Genomic DNA, 18,685 nt, shown 5'->3' with positions numbered 1-18,685 from the left:
ACATAAAACCATATAAGTGTATTCACAAAAGATAGCTATATTTGAATTCTCATTCCATTTTTCACAAGATTTCGATACGTATATCTAGAGTACATGTACTCGTATCATACCTAGCTTCTATACGTATTTACTATTGGTATATACACATCAAATCACCACCAACCAGCCTTTGTTCAATGCCTTATGTATAAGGTAATTGATTTTGGAAGCAAGCATGACAAATTGCACAAAAGAACAACTTGAAAATTTGTCCTTGTTTCCCCCTTGGCCACGTTTTATATGCCCATCACCAAACCATTTTTAGCTCACCATTTCTACTCCTAAACTACTCTCTAATTCACCTACTTACAAGTTCTAAGAACTCCATAACCATTCAGCTAATATCCATGAAGATCTAGCCATAAAAACATCACTTAAACACCATAAGAAAAACCTTACAAAAACATTTCAAGAATCCTTCCAAGAACACAAACTTACTTCCAATCTTTCTTCCAATTCCATCACTCTTTTGGTTCTAGGTTTTTACTCCTCTTTTACAGCAATCTTGTCCAAGTAACTTGAGGTAGTAACTTTGTTCATAACCTTATTCGATTCATATATATATAGCTATCTTATTTTATGGTATAAAATTTTAACAACAAGAACATAGTTTGAATGTTTTCAAACTTGTTTGCAAACTAAATAGATCCTTCTAACTTAACTTTTAAAATACTTCAAGACCTGTAATATAACATAAATATATGCTAATTTAACAAGGTATAACTTGGTTTTTCAAAGAACACCTTAAAAACTGTTTTTACGACGTCGGAGTGCAACCGGGGGCTGTTTTGGGTTGAATAATTAAAAACCATCTTGAACTTTGAATTGGAGGTTTATATTCTGGAAAAATGATATTTCTTATGAATATGTTAACACATAAAAATTTCATGATTTAATTCAAAGTATAAGTATTTTTAGAAAAATGGTCATTAAATGATATTTTTGTAACAAAAATGATTAACTTCATAAGTTTCACTAAAGTTTGACCTATGACCTGTGATTTCGAATACAAACTAAGGTATTTACAGTTCATAGTCTTAAAGAGGGACTCGATCCAAGGAAGTGGCAAGTTGAACCAACGAAAACGGAGTTGTAACGAAGAAACTATGACCAAAACGAGATCGGATATCTAAGACTAGTTTAGCTACGAAAATAATTGGAGAAAATTAAATAAATCACATCTTTCTAAAATAACATGATATTTTATATATATGTACTCATAATTTAATTTTATATGGTTCAGGATCACCCGTAAACAACACGAGAAGATTAATCATAAGATCCCATGATTGTACGCAACACGTCATTTGACAACACCGGTACTTTATGTACGCAACACGTCATTTGACAACACCGGTACCATGGGTCAAGATTAATCTCGACCAATACATATACGATGGGGGTTTTATTTATTTCATTGGGGGTTTATTAAACACCTAAAAATGAACCATTAAAATTGAATTACTAACATCGGACTGCTAACTACGGACTAAGGAATTATTAAAAGTATTAAAAGTATTCTAAGTATATATATGTGACGTTTGTTTAAAATGAAAAGGTATTGATATATTATATGTCAAAACCCGTCCTTAACCATAAGAACGTGTTAGATAACGTACGATTTCATTGCGAGGTATTGACCTCTATATGCGACATTTTTAAAAGAACAACTGCATATATTTTACATTACAAACCATAATTCTTATTTTTGATACAAGCTTTAGACAATAAAAAGATGATTATCTTTTAGCGATAATCTTCGACTTACAAACTTTACATATGATGATAACAACACGATTTCTAGCATATTTTACAATACAAATCCTTGGATATGCAGTTTTGTTTTTGACACAAATATGCGTACGCAAGATCTTGCTTAGATTCAACATGATGCAGCGGAAGCTTTTAGTTATCACCTGAGAATAAACATGTTTAAAAGGTCAACATAAAGTTGGTGAGATATAGGTTTAATGCCGGCAGCGATATAAATATAGACCACGAGATTTCATATATAAACATTTTAATAAAAATATTCTAAGTGGTTGAGCACTTGGTAACCATACTTAACATTTAATCACGTCGCATATTCCCTTTATTATGAAATCTTACTACACCGTACCAAGTGTAGTCACGAAACGAAGTACTGTGCAACCGTTGAATACTGGTCGTCCAGTCCGGTTGGGGTTGTCAGGCCCGATAGATCTATCAACAGGATTCGCGTTTACAATACCGCTGTAAATAATAGTTACCAAGCTACAGGGAAGTATGTCAGTGGTACAACTCAACGTAGAATATATTTTTCAGTTACTTGTGTCCATAACGTAAAACATAAAATACATGTATTCTCATCCCGAAATACTTAGAGTTTAAAAGTGGGACTATATACTCACTTTTGTCTTGAAGATATGTAATTTCGACTTGGTCTCCGATTAATATCACGAACCTATCCATATATAATATATCAATACTTTTTCTTTTTAAAACAATCGTCACATATATATACTTATAATACTTTTAATACTTTTAATAATTCCTTAGTCCGTAGTTAGTAGTCCGATGTTAGTAATTCAATTTTAGTGGTTCATTTTTAGGTGTTTAATAAACCCCCAATGAAATAAATAAAACCCCCATCGTATATGTATTGGTCGAGATTAATCTTGACCCACGGTACCGGTGTTGTCAAATGACGTGTTGCGTACATAAAGTACCGGTGTTGTCAAATGACGTGTTGCGTACAATCATGGGATCTTATGATTAATCTTCTCGTATTGTTTACGGGTGATCCTGAACCATATAAAATTAAATTATGAGTACATATATATAAAATATCATGTTATTTTAGAAAGATGTGATTTATTTAATTTTCTCCAATTATTTTCGTAGCTAAACTAGTCTTAGATATCCGATCTCGTTTTGGTCATAGTTTCTTCGTTACAACTCCATTTTCGTTGGTTCAACTTGCCACTTCCTTGGATCGAGTCCCTCTTTAAGACTATGAAATGTAAATACCTTAGTTTGTATTCGAAATCACAGGTCATAGGTCAAACTTTGGTGAAACATATGAAGTTAATCATTTTTGTTACAAAAATATCATTTAATGAACATTTTTCTAAAAATACTTATACTTTGAATTAAATCATGAAATTTTTATGTGTTAACATATTCATAAGAAATATCATTTTTCCAGAATATAAACCTCCAATTCAAAGTTCAAGATAGTTTTTAATTATCCAACCCAAAACAGCCCCCGGTTACACTCCGACGTCGTAAATTCAGTTTTTAAGGTGTTCTTTGAAAAACCAAGTTATACCTTGTTAAATTAGCATATATTTAAGTTATATTACATGTATTGAAGTATTTTAAAAGTTAAGTTAGAAGGATCTATTTAGTTTGCAAACAAGTTTGAAAACATTCAAACTATGTTCTTGTTGTTAAAATTTTATACCACAAAATAAGATAGCTATATATATATGAATCGAATAAGTTTATGAACAAAGTTACTACCTCAAGTTACTTGGACAAGATTACTGTAACAGAGGAGTAAGAACCTAGAACCAAAAGGGTGATGGAATTGGATGAAAGATTGGAAGTAAGTTTGTGTTCTTGGAAGGATTCTTGAAGTGTTTTTGTAAGAGTTTTCTTATGGTGATTAAGTGATGTTTTTATGGCTAGATCTTCATGGATACTAGCTGAATGGTTATGGAGTTTCTTAAGAGTGTGTTTTTGGTTAAAGAAATGAGGTAGTAAAATTTGAAAATGGAAGATGTATTTAAGGCCATAAAAACATGATTAATGGAAAAACATGGACAAAATTTCATGTTGTATTTTTATGTAATTAGTCATACTAAACATCAAAAGTAGTTACCTTATACATAGGGCATGAACAAGAGAGTTACCTTATACATAAGGCATGAACAAGGGCTGGTTGGTGGTGATTTGATGTGTATATACCAATAGTAAATACGTATAGAAGCTAGGTATGATACGAGTACATATACTCTAGATATACGTATAGAAATCTTGTGAAAAATGGAATGAGAATTCAAATATAGCTATCTTTTGTGAATATACTTATATTGTTTTATGTATTTAAGTTCTTAAAAAAAATGATTAAATACATTACATATACTATATATGTATAAACATTATAGGTTATAAGTATTTATGTCAAATAACGTTACGTATGGTTATCGTTTTGAAAACTTAAGTTACTAGTTTCAAAATATACTTATAACTTATTGTTATTAATACAAAATGAGATATTAAAACATTCTTAGATCATGTTAAATATGTATATATACATATATATATACACAAACGTATAATTATCATATATTGTATTATTCGTGATATCATCGGTCAAACTAGACGGTCCAACGTTGTGTAAAACTCTTTTCGAAAACATAATTCTCATCAATTTGGATTGCTTATCATGTTGGTAAGGTTTAATTTATGTAAATATTAATCTTATAAGTATAGAACGATCGAAAAAGTGCGGGTCATTACAGTACCTACCCGTTAAATAAATTTCGTCCCGAAATTTTAAAATTGTACCTATTTTGCGTCATCGAGAAACAAGTGTGGATACTTTTGTTTCATCTGATCCTCCCGTTCCCACGTAAACTCGGGACCTCTTCGAGCATTCCAACGAACCTTAACTATCGGTATGTTGCTCTGCTTGAGCTGTTTAATTTCACGGTCCATGATTTCGATTGGTTCTTCGATGAATTGTAGTTTCTCGTCGACATGGATTTCTTCAAGAGGAATGGTGAGATCTTCCTTTGCAAGACACTTCTTAAGGTTTGAGACGTGAAATGTATTATGTACTCCAGCGAGTTGTTGCGGTAACTCGAGTCGATAGGCTACCGGTCCAATGCATTCGATAATCTTGAACGGGCCTACGTACCTTGGGTTCAGTTTACCCCTTTTTCCGAAGCGTATTACACCTTTCCAAGGTGACACCTTTAACATAACCATGTCCCCAATATGAAACTCTAATGGTTTCCTTCGGACATCGGCATAGCTCTTTTGGCGACTACGAGCTGTTTTCAATCTCTCCTTGATTTGTACTATCTTCTCAGTCGTTTCGTGTATGATCTCGGGACCAGTTAATTGTCGATCTCCTACTTCATTCCAACAAATAGGAGATCTACACTTCCTTCCGTACAATGCTTCGAATGGCCCAGCTTTAATGCTCGCATGATAACTATTATTATACGAGAATTCTGCTAATGGTAGATACTTATCCCATCCGTTTCCAAAATCGATCACACATGCCCTGAGCATGTCTTCAAGAGTCTGAATTGTTCTTTCACTCTGCCCGTCAGTTTGCGGATGATATGCGGTGCTCATATCCAAACGAGTTCCTAGGGCCTCCTGTAGTGATTGCCAGAACTTTGAGGTAAATCTACTATCACGATCGGATATAATGGAAATAGGTATTCCATGCCTTGAAACAATTTCCTTTATATACAATCGTAATAGTTTCTCCATTCTATCCGTTTCCTTTATAGGCAAGAAATGTGCAGACTTGGTGAGACGATCAACAATCACCCAAATGGTGTTGTATCCCCAGGCAGTCTTTGGTAACTTCGTGATGAAATCCATGGTAATACCATCCCATTTCCATTCTGGGATTTCTGGTTGTTGAAGTAACCCTGACGGCTTCTGGTGTTCTGCTTTGACCTTGGAACAAGTTAAACACTCCCCAACATATGTTGCAACGTCTGTCTTTAAATTAGGCCACCAATAATGTGTCTTAAGATCTTGATACATCTTTCCAACTCCAGGATGTATCGAGTATCTTGTCTTATGTGCCTCGTTCAATATCAACTTCCTTAATCCACCCAACTTCGGTACCCAAATACGGTTTACAAAATATCGAATTCCGTCTTCCTGTATAACGAGTTGCTTCTCATACTTCTTCATTATTTCATTTCTTATGTTTTCTTTAGTAAGTGCTTCTCGTTGAACCTCTTTGATTTGTGAGTTGAAATTCATGCGAATTTTTATGTTCATCGCTCGTACTCGAATTGGTTCTCGTTCCTTTCTGCTTAATGCGTCAGCCACCACATTCGCTTTCCCGGGATGATAACGAATTTCACAATCATAGTCGTTTATTAACTCGACCCACCTACGTTGCCTCATGTTCAGCTGTTTCTGATCAAAAATATGTTGAAGGCTTTTATGATCAGTAAACACAGTGCATTTAACCCCATACAAGTAGTGTCTCCACATCTTCAATGCAAACACGACTGCTCCCAATTCTAGATCATGCGTCGTATAATTCCGCTCGTGAATCTTCAATTGTCGGGATGCGTATGCAATAACTTTCTTCCGTTGCATAAGAACGCAACCAAAACCTTGTCGCGAAGCGTCACAATATATTTCAAAATCATCGTTCCCTTCTGGTAACGATAAAATAGGCGCCGTAGTTAACTTCTTCTTTAGTATTTGAAATGCACTCTCCTGCTCAGAGGTCCATTCATATTTCTTTCCTTTTTGCGTTAACGCTGTCAACGGCTTAGCTATTCGGGAAAAATCTTGAATAAACCTTCTATAATAACCGGCTAAACCCAAAAATTGGCGTATCTGCGTTGGTGTCTTAGGAGTCTCCCATTTTTCAATGGCTTCAGTTTTTGCTGGATCAACCTGAATTCCTTTGCTACTAACAACGTGGCCAAGAAATTGCACTTCTTTCAACCAGAAAGCACATTTAGAAAATTTAGCATATAGCTGTTCTTTTCTCAACAACTCTAATATCAACTTTAAATGCTGTTCATGCTCTTGCTCACTCTTGGAATAGATAAGAATATCATCAATGAAAACGATAACAAACTTATCTAAATACGGACTACAAACTCGATTCATGAGGTCCATGAATACAGCTGGCGCATTCGTCAATCCAAACGGTATGACCAAAAATTCGTAATGACCGTAGCGTGTCCGAAAAGCAGTTTTCGGTATATCTTCTTCTTTGACGCGTAGTTGATGATAGCCCGATCTTAGGTCGATTTTTGAATAAACACATGATCCTTGCAGTTGATCAAATAAGTCATCAATTCTCGGTAGTGGATACCGATTCTTAATAGTTAACTTATTTAATTCACGATAATCTATACACATCCTAAAAGATCCATCTTTCTTCTTAACAAACAAAATTGGAGCTCCCCACGGTGAAGTGCTTGGCCGTATGAATCCACGGTCCAGTAATTCTTTTAACTGACTTTGAAGTTCTTTTAATTCGGACGGTGCAAGTCTATATGGCGCACGAGCCACTGGTGCAGCTCCTGGTACTAAATCTATTTGAAATTCTACAGATCTAAATGGAGGTAATCCCGGCAACTCTTCCGGAAAAACTTCAGGAAAATCTCTTGCCACAGGCACGTCGTTGATGCACTTCTCTTTTTCTTTCTTTTTGACTTTATTAACATGTGCTAGAATAGCATAACATCCCTTTTCTAAACACTTCTTGGCTTTCAAACAGCTAATAAGTTTTAGCTTTAAATTACCCTTCTCTCCATAAATCATCACCGGCATTTTATCCTTACTAGGAATGCGAATTGCCTTCTTGGCACACACAACTTCAGCTCCTACTTTGGACATCCAGTCCATGCCAACTATTACATCAAAACTTCCTAATTCTACGGGTATCAAGTCTATTTTAAACATTTCTCCGGCTAAATTTATTTCACAATCACGACAAATTTTATCGGCTTTAATTAGTTTACCATTAGCTAACTCAATCATGTACTTAGCATCTAAAGGTAATGATGAAAAATTCAATTTAGTGTAAAAATTTCTACACACGTAACTTCTATCGGCACCAGTATCAAATATAATAGACGCTGATAAGTTATTAATGGTAAACGTACCCGTAACAAGCTCCGGGTCTTCACGTGCCTCTCTAGCATTAATAATAAATGCTCTCCCACGTGCAGGTCCGACATTCTTCTCTGGATTCGGGCACTGGCTCTTATAATGACCCTGTTTTCCACACCCAAAACAAGTAACGGTAGCCAAAGCAGTTCTATTTGCATTGGTGGCAGGAGTCTTGATACCATTTGTATTTGTAACGAGAGCCCTACAATCTTCAGCAAGATGACCCTTTCGATTGCATTTGTTGCACACCACACTACAGTAACCAAAGTGATGTTTGTGGCATCGGTTGCATAAAGGACTTTGTCCTTTGTAACCAAAGCCTGAACCACTACCCGCACCTTGCGTGACTTCTTGTTTCTTAAAAGATTGTTGTTGGTTACCTCGATCATAATTTCCATTCCACTTTCTTTTGTTACCTGATACCTTCACGTCAGTATTGGATGCTTTCTTATCCAAGATGACCTGATCCATTAGCTCATTTGCCATGGTTATAGCTTCATGAATTGTCTTAGGTCTCGATGCTGTAACGTTTGCCTTGACCTTTGTAGGCAAACCATCTTTGTACATTTCAATCTTCCGTTCTTCGGTTGGAACCAATTCAGGACATAGCAAAACTAATTCCATGAATCGCTGATTGTAGTTGGTGATTTCAGTACCAACCACCTTCAGGCTTCGTAATTCATCTTCCAACTTCCTAACCTCGTTCCTTGGACAATATTCGTTGATTAACATTGTTTTGAATTCCTCCCATGGAGTATCATAAGCTACATCTCCTCCTACAGCCTTCACATAATTTTTCCACCACGTGAGTGCACTATCTTGTAAAGTGCACGATGCATACTTGGTCATGTCCTTTTCAACACAACCACTGATTTTAAACACAGTCTCCATATTTTTTATCCACCGGGTTAAACCGATCGGTCCTTCCGTTCCACTGAATGATGAGGGCTTGCAAGCTTGAAAAGTCTTGTAGGTGCATCCTACACGAGGATTTGGGTTAACTGCAGCAGCTCTTGCAGCCTCGACCCATAACATTCTGTCGTTCACTCGCTGGTTGATGAATTCCTCGACTTCTTGTTCCGTCATTCGATTCAATCGCGCCATTTCCTAATGAAAGAAAATAATTATTCACATGGAATATTATAGATGTATTGTGTATTTATAGTACATTATAGCTTGTTAATAATATGAACCAGGTATTATTATAAAAGCCTTTTCTTCTTATTAGCGTTTTATAATTATATCTAGGGTAGTACCTACCCGTTAATGTTCATACTTAATAGCTTAGTACAGAACTAATTACTACAATCTAAATAATACTTAGCCATGGAAAATTATTGCATTTCATACTTCACTATTTTACATATGCTTATCTTACATCGAACATTAAGCAAACCACACTAATAATATTATACAAAACATTATATGATCCCATGGTTTAATACGGCAGCGCATCGTTTGGTCTATTTTCTAGGACGTTTAGGTTCAAGGAATGGCCTAACGCTTATCCTAGCTGTCTGCCTATATTTTGGCTGTGGGGCTGAAGAACTGGATGCCGGGATAGAACGAATAGGAATAGCGGGAATAGGGGTGGTAGTGTCTAGTGGAGTTGGTGCCACATCATCCTCACTAAACTCGGGATTTGAATTTTCTAATTCATTAGCCTTTCGTTTCTTTCCTAATTCGAACTTGTCTTTCGTAATTTCCTGTATTTCTTCCTCGGGTTCACTTTCCTCCTCGGGTTCACTTTCCTCCTCGGGTTCACTTTCCGGGTTCCCTATAGTTGATTCATCCGGAATTTGTGAGTCTTCCCCAAAGATAATATTTTCGTCATCGGATAGGTTAATGACTGAAACACCATCTGAAGATTCTGATTCGGAGTCGCTGAATGTGATAATAAGTTTCGAGTCCGACATCTATCACATAACAACTAACCCATTAGTACTACATAATATTTACATATAAATTTTAACCAACAATGATAAGCAATGGTTTTTAAATCAGACCCGGTCAAAGTCCAGACTTACTAATGTATCCTAACGACTTATCAGTTAGACACACTAATGCAAACCTGGTTCGCTAAGACCACCGCTCTGATACCACATGTCAAAACCCGTCCTTAACCATAAGAACGTGTTAGATAACGTATGATTTCATTGCGAGGTATTGACCTCTATATGCGACATTTTTAAAAGAACAACTGCATATATTTTACATTACAAACCATAATTCTTATTTTTGATACAAGCTTTAGACAATAAAAAGATGATTATCGTTTAGCGATAATCTTCGACTTACAAACTTTACATATGATGATAACAACACGATTTCTATCATATTTTACAATACAAATCCTTGGATATGCAGTTTTGTTTTTGACACAAATATGCGTACGCAAGATCTTGCTTAGATTCAACATGATGCAGCGGAAGCTTTTAGTTATCACCTGAGAATAAACATGTTTAAAAGGTCAACATAAAGTTGGTGAGATATAGATTTAATGCCGGCAGCGATATAAATATAGACCACAAGATTTCATATATAAACATTTTAATAAAAATATTCTAAGTGGTTGAGCACTTGGTAACCATACTTAACATTTAATCACGTCGCATATTCCCTTTATTATGAAATCTTACTACACCATACCAAGTGTAGTCACGAAACGAAGTACTGTGCAACCGTTGAATACTGGTCGTCCAGTCCGGTTGGGGTTGTCAGGCCCGATAGATCTATCAACAGGATTCGCGTTTACAATACCGCTGTAAATAATAGTTACCAAGCTATAGGGAAGTATGCCAGTGGTACAACTCAACGTAGAATATATTTTTCAGTTACTTGTGTCCATAACGTAAAACATAAAATACATGTATTCTCATCCCGAAATACTTAGAGTTTAAAAGTGGGACTATATACTCACTTTTGTCTTGAAGATATGTAATTTCGACTTGGTCTCCGATTGATATCACGAACCTATCCATATATAATATATCAATACTTTTTCTTTTTAAAATAATCGTCACATATATATACTTATAATACTTTTAATACTTTTAATAATTCCTTAGTCCGTAGTTAGTAGTCCGATGTTAGTAATTCAATTTTAATGGTTCATTTTTAGGTGTTTAATAAACCCCCAATGAAATAAATAAAACCCCCATCGTATATGTATTGGTCGAGATTAATCTTGACCCACGGTACCGGTGTTGTCAAATGACGTGTTGCGTACATAAAGTACCGGTGTTGTCAAATGACGTGTTGCGTACAATCATGGGATCTTATGATTAATCTTCTCGTATTGTTTACGGGTGATCCTGAACCATATAAAATTAAATTATGAGTACATATATATAAAATATCATGTTATTTTAGAAAGATGTGATTTATTTAATTTTCTCCAATTATTTTCGTAGCTAAACTAGTCTTAGATATCCGATCTCGTTTTGGTCATAGTTTCTTCGTTACAACTCCGTTTTCGTTGGTTCAACTTGCCACTTCCTTGGATCGAGTCCCTCTTTAAGACTATGAAATGTAAATACCTTAGTTTGTATTCGAAATCACAGGTCATAGGTCAAACTTTGGTGAAACATATGAAGTTAATCATTTTTGTTACAAAAATATCATTTAATGAATATTTTTCTAAAAATACTTATACTTTGAATTAAATCATGAAATTTTTATGTGTTAACATATTCATAAGAAATATCATTTTTCCAGAATATAAACCTCCAATTCAAAGTTCAAGATGGTTTTTAATTATCCAACCCAAAACAGCCCCCGGTTACACTCCGACGTCGTAAATTCAGTTTTTAAGGTGTTCTTTGAAAAACCAAGTTATACCTTGTTAAATTAGCATATATTTAAGTTATATTACATGTCTTGAAGTATTTTAAAAGTTAAGTTAGAAGGATCTATTTAGTTTGCAAACAAATTTGAAAACATTCAAACTATGTTCTTGTTGTTAAAATTTTATACCACAAAATAAGATAGCTATATATATATGAATCGAATAAGGTTATGAACAAAGTTACTACCTCAAGTTACTTGGACAAGATTACTGTAACAGAGGAGTAAGAACCTAGAACCAAAAGGGTGATGGAATTGGATGAAAGATTGGAAGTAAGTTTGTGTTCTTGGAAGGATTCTTGAAGTGTTTTTGTAAGAGTTTTCTTATGGTGATTAAGTGATGTTTTTATGGCTAGATCTTCATGGATACTAGCTGAATGGTTATGGAGTTTCTTAAGAGTGTGTTTTTGGTTAAAGAAATGAGGTAGTAAAAGTTGAAAATGGAAGATGTATTTAAGGCCATAAAAACATGATTAATGGAAAAACATGGACAAAATTTCATGTTGTATTTTTATGTAATTAGTCATACTAAACATCAAAAGTAGTTACCTTATATATAAGGCATGAACAAGAGAGTTACCTTATACATAAGGCATGAACAAGGGCTGGTTGGTGGTGATTTGATGTGTATATACCAATAGTAAATACGTATAGAAGCTAGGTATGATACGAGTACATATACTCTAGATATACGTATAGAAATCTTGTGAAAAATGGAATGAGAATTCAAATATAGCTATCTTTTGTGAATACACTTATATTGTTTTATGTATTTAAGTTCTTAAAAAAATGATTAAATACATTACATATACTATATATGTATAAACATTATAGGTTATAAGTATTTATGTCAAATAACGTTACGTATGGTTATCGTTTTGAAAACTTAAGTTACTAGTTTCAAAATATACTTATAACTTATTGTTATTAATACAAAATGAGATATTAAAACATCCTTAGATCATGTTAAATATGTATATATACATATATATACACAAACGTATAATTATCATATATTGTATTGTTCGTGATATCATCGGTCAAACTAGACGGTCCGACGTTGTGTAAAACTCTTTTCGAAAACATAATTCTCATCAATTTGGATTGCTTATCATGTTGGTAAGGTTTAATTTATGTAAATATTAATCTTATAAGTATAGAACGATCGAAAAAGTGCGGGTCATTACATTATATGTGGATAGGTTCGTGATATCAATCGGAGACCAAGTCGAAATTACTTATCTTCAAGACGAAAGTGAGTATATAGTCCCACTTTTAAACTCTAAGTATTTTGGGATGAGAATACATGTATTTTATGTTTTACGTTATGGACACAAGTAACTGAAAAATATATTCTACGTTGAGTTGTACCACTGGCATACTTCCCTGTAGCTTGGTAACTGTTATTTACAGCGGTATTGTAAACGCGAATCCTGTTGATAGATCTATCGGGCCTGACAACCCCAACCGGACTGGACGACCAGTATTCAACGGTTGCACAGTACTTCGTCTTGTGACTACACTTAGTACGGTGTAGTAAGATTTCATAATAAAGGGAATATGCGACGTGATTAAATGTTAAGTATGGTTACCAAGTGCTCAACCACTTAGAATATTTTTATTAAAACGTTTATATATGAAATCTTGTGGTCTATATATATATATATATATTGCTGCCGGCATTAAACCTATATCTCACCAACTTTATGTTGACGTTTTAAACATGTTTATTCTCAGGTGATAATTAGAAGCTTCCGCTGCATCATGTTGAATCTAAGCAGGATCTTGCGTACTCATATTTGTGTCAAAAACAAAACTGCATATCCAAGGATTTGTATTGTAAAATATGCTAGAAATCGTGTTGTTATCATCATATGTAAAGTTTGTAAGTCTAAGATTATCGCTAAACGATAATCATCTTTATGTTGTCTAAAGCTTGTACTAAAATAAGAATCATGGTTTGTAATGTATAATATATGCAGTTGATCTTTTAAAAATGTCACATATAGAGGTCAATACCTCGCAATGAAATCATACGTTATCTAACACGTTCTTATGGTTAAGGACGGGTTATGACATGTGGTATCAGAGCGGTGGTCTTAGCGAACCAGGTTTGCATTAGTGTATCTAACCGAGAAGTCGTTAGGATACATTAGTAAGTCTGGACTTTGACCGGGTCTGATTTAAAAACCATTGCTTATCATTGTTGGTTAAAATTTATATGTAAATATTATGTAGTACTAATGGGTTAGTTGTTGTGTGATAGATGTCGGGCTCGAAACTTGTTATCACATTCAGTGACTCCGAACCAGAATCTTCAGATGGTGTTCCAGTCATTAACCTATCCGATGACGAAAATGATATCTTTGGGGAAGACTCACAAATTCCGGATGAATCAACTATAGAAAAACCGGAAAGTGAACCCGAGGAGGAAAGTGAACCCGAGGAGGAAAGTGAACCCGAGGAAGAAATACAGGAAATTACGAAAGACAAGTTCGAATTAGGAAAGAAACGAAAGGCTAATGAATTAGAAAATTCAAATTCCGAGTTTAGTGAGGATGATGTGGCACCAACTCCACTAAACACTACCACCACTATTCCCGCTATTCCTATTAGTGCTATCCCGGCATCCAGTTCTTCAGCCCCACCGCCAAAATATAGGCAGACAGCTAGGATAAGCGTTAGGCCATTCCTTGAACCTAAACGTCCTAGAAAATAGACCAAACGATGCGCTGCCGTATTAAACCATGGGATCATATAATGTTTTGTATAATATTATTAGTGTGGTTTGCTTAATGTTCGATGTAAGATAAGCATATGTAAAATAGTGAAGTATGAAATGCAATAATTTTCCATGGTTAAGTATTATTTAGATTGTAGTAATTGGTTCTGTACTAAGCTATTAAGTATGAACATTAACGGGTAGGTACTACCCTAGATATAATTATAAAATGCTAATAAGAAGAAAAGGCTTTTATAATAATACCTGGTTCATATTATTAACAAGCTATAATGTACTATAAATACACACTACATCTATAATATTCCATGTGAATAATTATTTTCTTTCATTAGGAAATGGCGCGATTGAATCGAATGATGGAACAAGAAGTCGAGGAATTCATCAACCAGCGAGTGAATGACAGAATGTTATGGGTCGAAGCTGCAAGAGCTGCTGCAGTTAACCCAAATCCTCGTGTAGGATGCACCTACAAGACGTTTCAAGCTTGCAAGCCCTCATCATTCAGTGGAACGGAAGGACCGATCGGTTTAACCCGGTGGATAGAAAAGATGGAGACTGTGTTTAAAATCAGTGGTTGTGTTGAAAAGGACATAACCAAGTATGCATCGTGCACTTTACAAGATAGTGCACTCACGTGGTGGAAAAATTATGTGAAGGCTGTAGGAGGAGATGTAGCTTATGATACTCCATGGGAGGAATTCAAAACAATGTTAATCAACGAATATTGTCCAAGGAACGAGGTTAGGAAGTTGGAAGATGAATTACGAAGCCTGAAGGTTGTCGGTACTGAAATCACCAACTACAATCAGCGATTCATGGAATTAGTTTTGCTATGTCCTGAATTGGTTCCAACCGAAGAACGGAAGATTGAAATGTACAAAGATGGTTTGCCCACAAAGGTCAAGGCAAACGTTACAGCATCAAGACCTAAGACAATTCATGAAGCTATAACCATGGCGAACGAGCTAATGGATCAGTTCATCTTGGATAAGAAAGCATTCAATACTGATGTGAAGGTATCAGGTAACAAAAGAAAGTGGAATGGAAATTATGATCGAGGTAACCAACAACAATCTTTTAAGAAACAAGCAACCACGCCAGGTGCGGGTAGTGGTTCAGGCTTTGGTTACAAAGGACAAAGTCCTTTATGCAATCGATGCCACAAACATCACTTTGGTTACTGTAGTGTGGTATGCAACAAATGTAATCGACAGGGTCATCTTGCTGAAGATTGTAGGGCTCTCGTTACAAATACAAATGGTACCAAGACTCCTGCCACCAATGCAAATAGAACTGCTTTGGCTACCGTTACTTGTTTTGGGTGTGGAAAACAAGGTCACTATAAGAGCCAGTGCCCGAATCCAGAGAAGAATGTCAGACCTGCACGTGGGAGAGCATTTATTATTAATGCTAGAGAGGCACGTGAAGACCCGGAGCTTGTTACGGGTACGTTTACCATTAATAACTTAACAGCATCTATTATATTTGATACTGGTGCCGATAGAAGTTACGTGTGTAGAAATTTTTACACTAAATTGAATTGTTCATCATTACCTCTAGATGCTAAGTACATGATTGAGTTAGCTAATGGTAAACTAATTAAAGCCGATAAAATTTGTCGTGATTGTGAAATAAATTTAGCCGGAAAAACGTTTAAAATTGACTTAATACCCGTAGAATTAGGAAGTTTTGATGTAATAGTCGGCATGGACTGGATGTCCAAAGTAGGAGTTGAAGTTGTGTGTGCCAAGAAGGCAATTCGCATTCCTTGTAAGGATAAAATGCCGGTGATGATTTATGGAGAGAAGGGTAATTCAAAGCTAAAACTCATTAGCTGTTTGAAAGCCAAGAAATGTTTAGAAAAGGGATGTTATGCTATTCTAGCACATGTTAATAAAGTCGAAAAGAAAGAAATAGAGAAGTGCATCAACGACGTGCCTGTGGCAAGAGATTTTCCTGAAGTTTTTCCGGAAGAGTTGCCGGGATTACCTCCATTTAGATCTGTAGAATTTCAAATAGATTTAGTACCAGGAGCTGCACCAGTGGCTCGTGCGCCATATAGACTTGCACCGTCCGAGTTAAATGAACTTCAAGATCAGTTAAAAGAATTACTGGACCGTGTATTCATACGACCAAGCACTTCACCGTGGGGAGCTCCAATTTTATTTGTTAAGAAGAAAGATGGATCTTTTAGGATGTGTATAGATTATCGTGAATTAAATAAGTTAACTATCAAGAATCGGTATCCACTACCGAAAATTGATGACTTATTTGATCAATTGCAAGGATCATGTGTTTATTCAAAAATCGACCTAAGATCGGGTTATCATCAACTACGCGTCAAGGAAGAGGATATTCCGAAAACTGCTTTTCGGACACGCTACGGTCATTACGAATTTTTGGTCATGCCGTTTGGGTTGACAAATGCGCCAGCTGTATTCATGGACCTCATGAATCGAGTTTGTAGTCCGTATTTAGATAAGTTTGTTATCGTTTTCATTGATGATATTCTTATCTATTCCAAGAGTGAGCAAGAGCATGAACAGCATTTAAGGTTGATATTAGAGTTGTTGAGAGAAGAACAGCTATACGCTAAATTTTCTAAGTGTGCTTTCTGGTTGAAAGAAGTGCAATTTCTTTGCCACGTTGTTAGTAGCAAAGGAATTCAGGTTGATCCAGCAAAAACTGAAGCCATTGAAAAATGGGAGACTCCTAAGACACCAACGCAGATACGCCAATTTTTGGGTTTAGCCGGTTACTATAGAAGGTTTATTCAAGATTTTTCCCGAATAGCTAAGCCGTTGACAGCGTTAACGCAAAAAGGGAAGAAATATGAATGGACCTCTGAGCAGGAGAGTGCATTTCAATTACTAAAGAAGAAGTTAACTACGGCGCCTATTTTATCGTTACCAGAAGGGAACGATGATTTTGAAATATATTGTGACGCTTCGCGACAAGGTTTTGGTTGCGTTCTTATGCAACGGAAGAAAGATATTGCATACGCATCCCGACAATTGAAGATTCACGAGCGGAATTATACGACACATGATCTAGAACTGGGAGCAGTCGTGTTTGCATTGAAGATATGGAGACACTACTTGTATGGGGTTAAATGCACTGTGTTTACTGATCATAAAAGTCTTCAACATATTTTTGATCAGAAACAGCTGAACATGAGGCAACGTAGGTGGGTCGAGTTAATAAACGACTATGATTGTGAAATTCGTTATCATCCCGAAAAAGCAAACGTGGTGGCCGATGCTTTAAGCAGAAAGGAACGAGAACCAATTCGAGTTCGAGCCATGAACATAAAAATTCGCATGAATCTCAACTCACAAATCAAAGAAGTTCAACGAGAAGCACTTACTAAAGAAAACATAAGAAATGAAATAATGAAGAAGTATGAGAAGCAACTCGTTATACGGGAAGACGGAATTCGATATTTTTCAAACCGTATTTGGGTACCGAAGTTGGGTGGATTAAGGAAGTTGATATTGAACGAGGCACATAAGACAAGATACTCGATACATCCTGGAGTTGGAAAGATGTACCAAGATCTTAAGACACGTTATTGGTGGCCTAATTTAAAGACAGACGTTGCAACATATGTTGGGGAATGTTTAACTTGTTCCAAGGTCAAAGCAGAACATCAGAAGCCGTCAGGGTTACTTCAACAACCAGAAATCCCAGAATGGAAATGGGATGGTATTACCATGGATTTCATCACGAAGTTACCAAAGACTGCCTGGGGATACGACACCATTTGGGTGATTGTTGATCGTCTCACCAAGTCTGCACATTTCTTGCCTATAAAGGAAACGGATAGAATGGAGAAACTATTACGATTGTATATAAAGGAAATTGTTTCAAGGCATGGAATACCTATTTCCATTATATCTGATCGTGATAGTAGATTTACATCAAAGTTCTGGCAATCACTACAGGAGGCACTAGGAACTCGTTTGGATATGAGTACTGCATATCATCCGCAAACCGACGGGCAGAGTGAAAGAACAATTCAAACTCTTGAAGACATGCTCAGGGCATGTGTGATCGATTTTGGAAACGGATGGGATAAATATCTACCATTAGCAGAATTCTCGTATAATAATAGTTATCATGCGAGCATTAAAGCAGCACCATTCGAAGCATTGTATGGAAGGAAGTGTAGATCTC

This window comes from Rutidosis leptorrhynchoides, chromosome 5, assembly GCF_046630445.1.
Source record: "Rutidosis leptorrhynchoides isolate AG116_Rl617_1_P2 chromosome 5, CSIRO_AGI_Rlap_v1, whole genome shotgun sequence".
Classification (NCBI taxonomy): domain Eukaryota; kingdom Viridiplantae; phylum Streptophyta; class Magnoliopsida; order Asterales; family Asteraceae; genus Rutidosis; species Rutidosis leptorrhynchoides.
The sequence above is the reverse complement of the archived record's forward strand: the minus strand, read 5'-3'. Positions refer to the sequence as shown.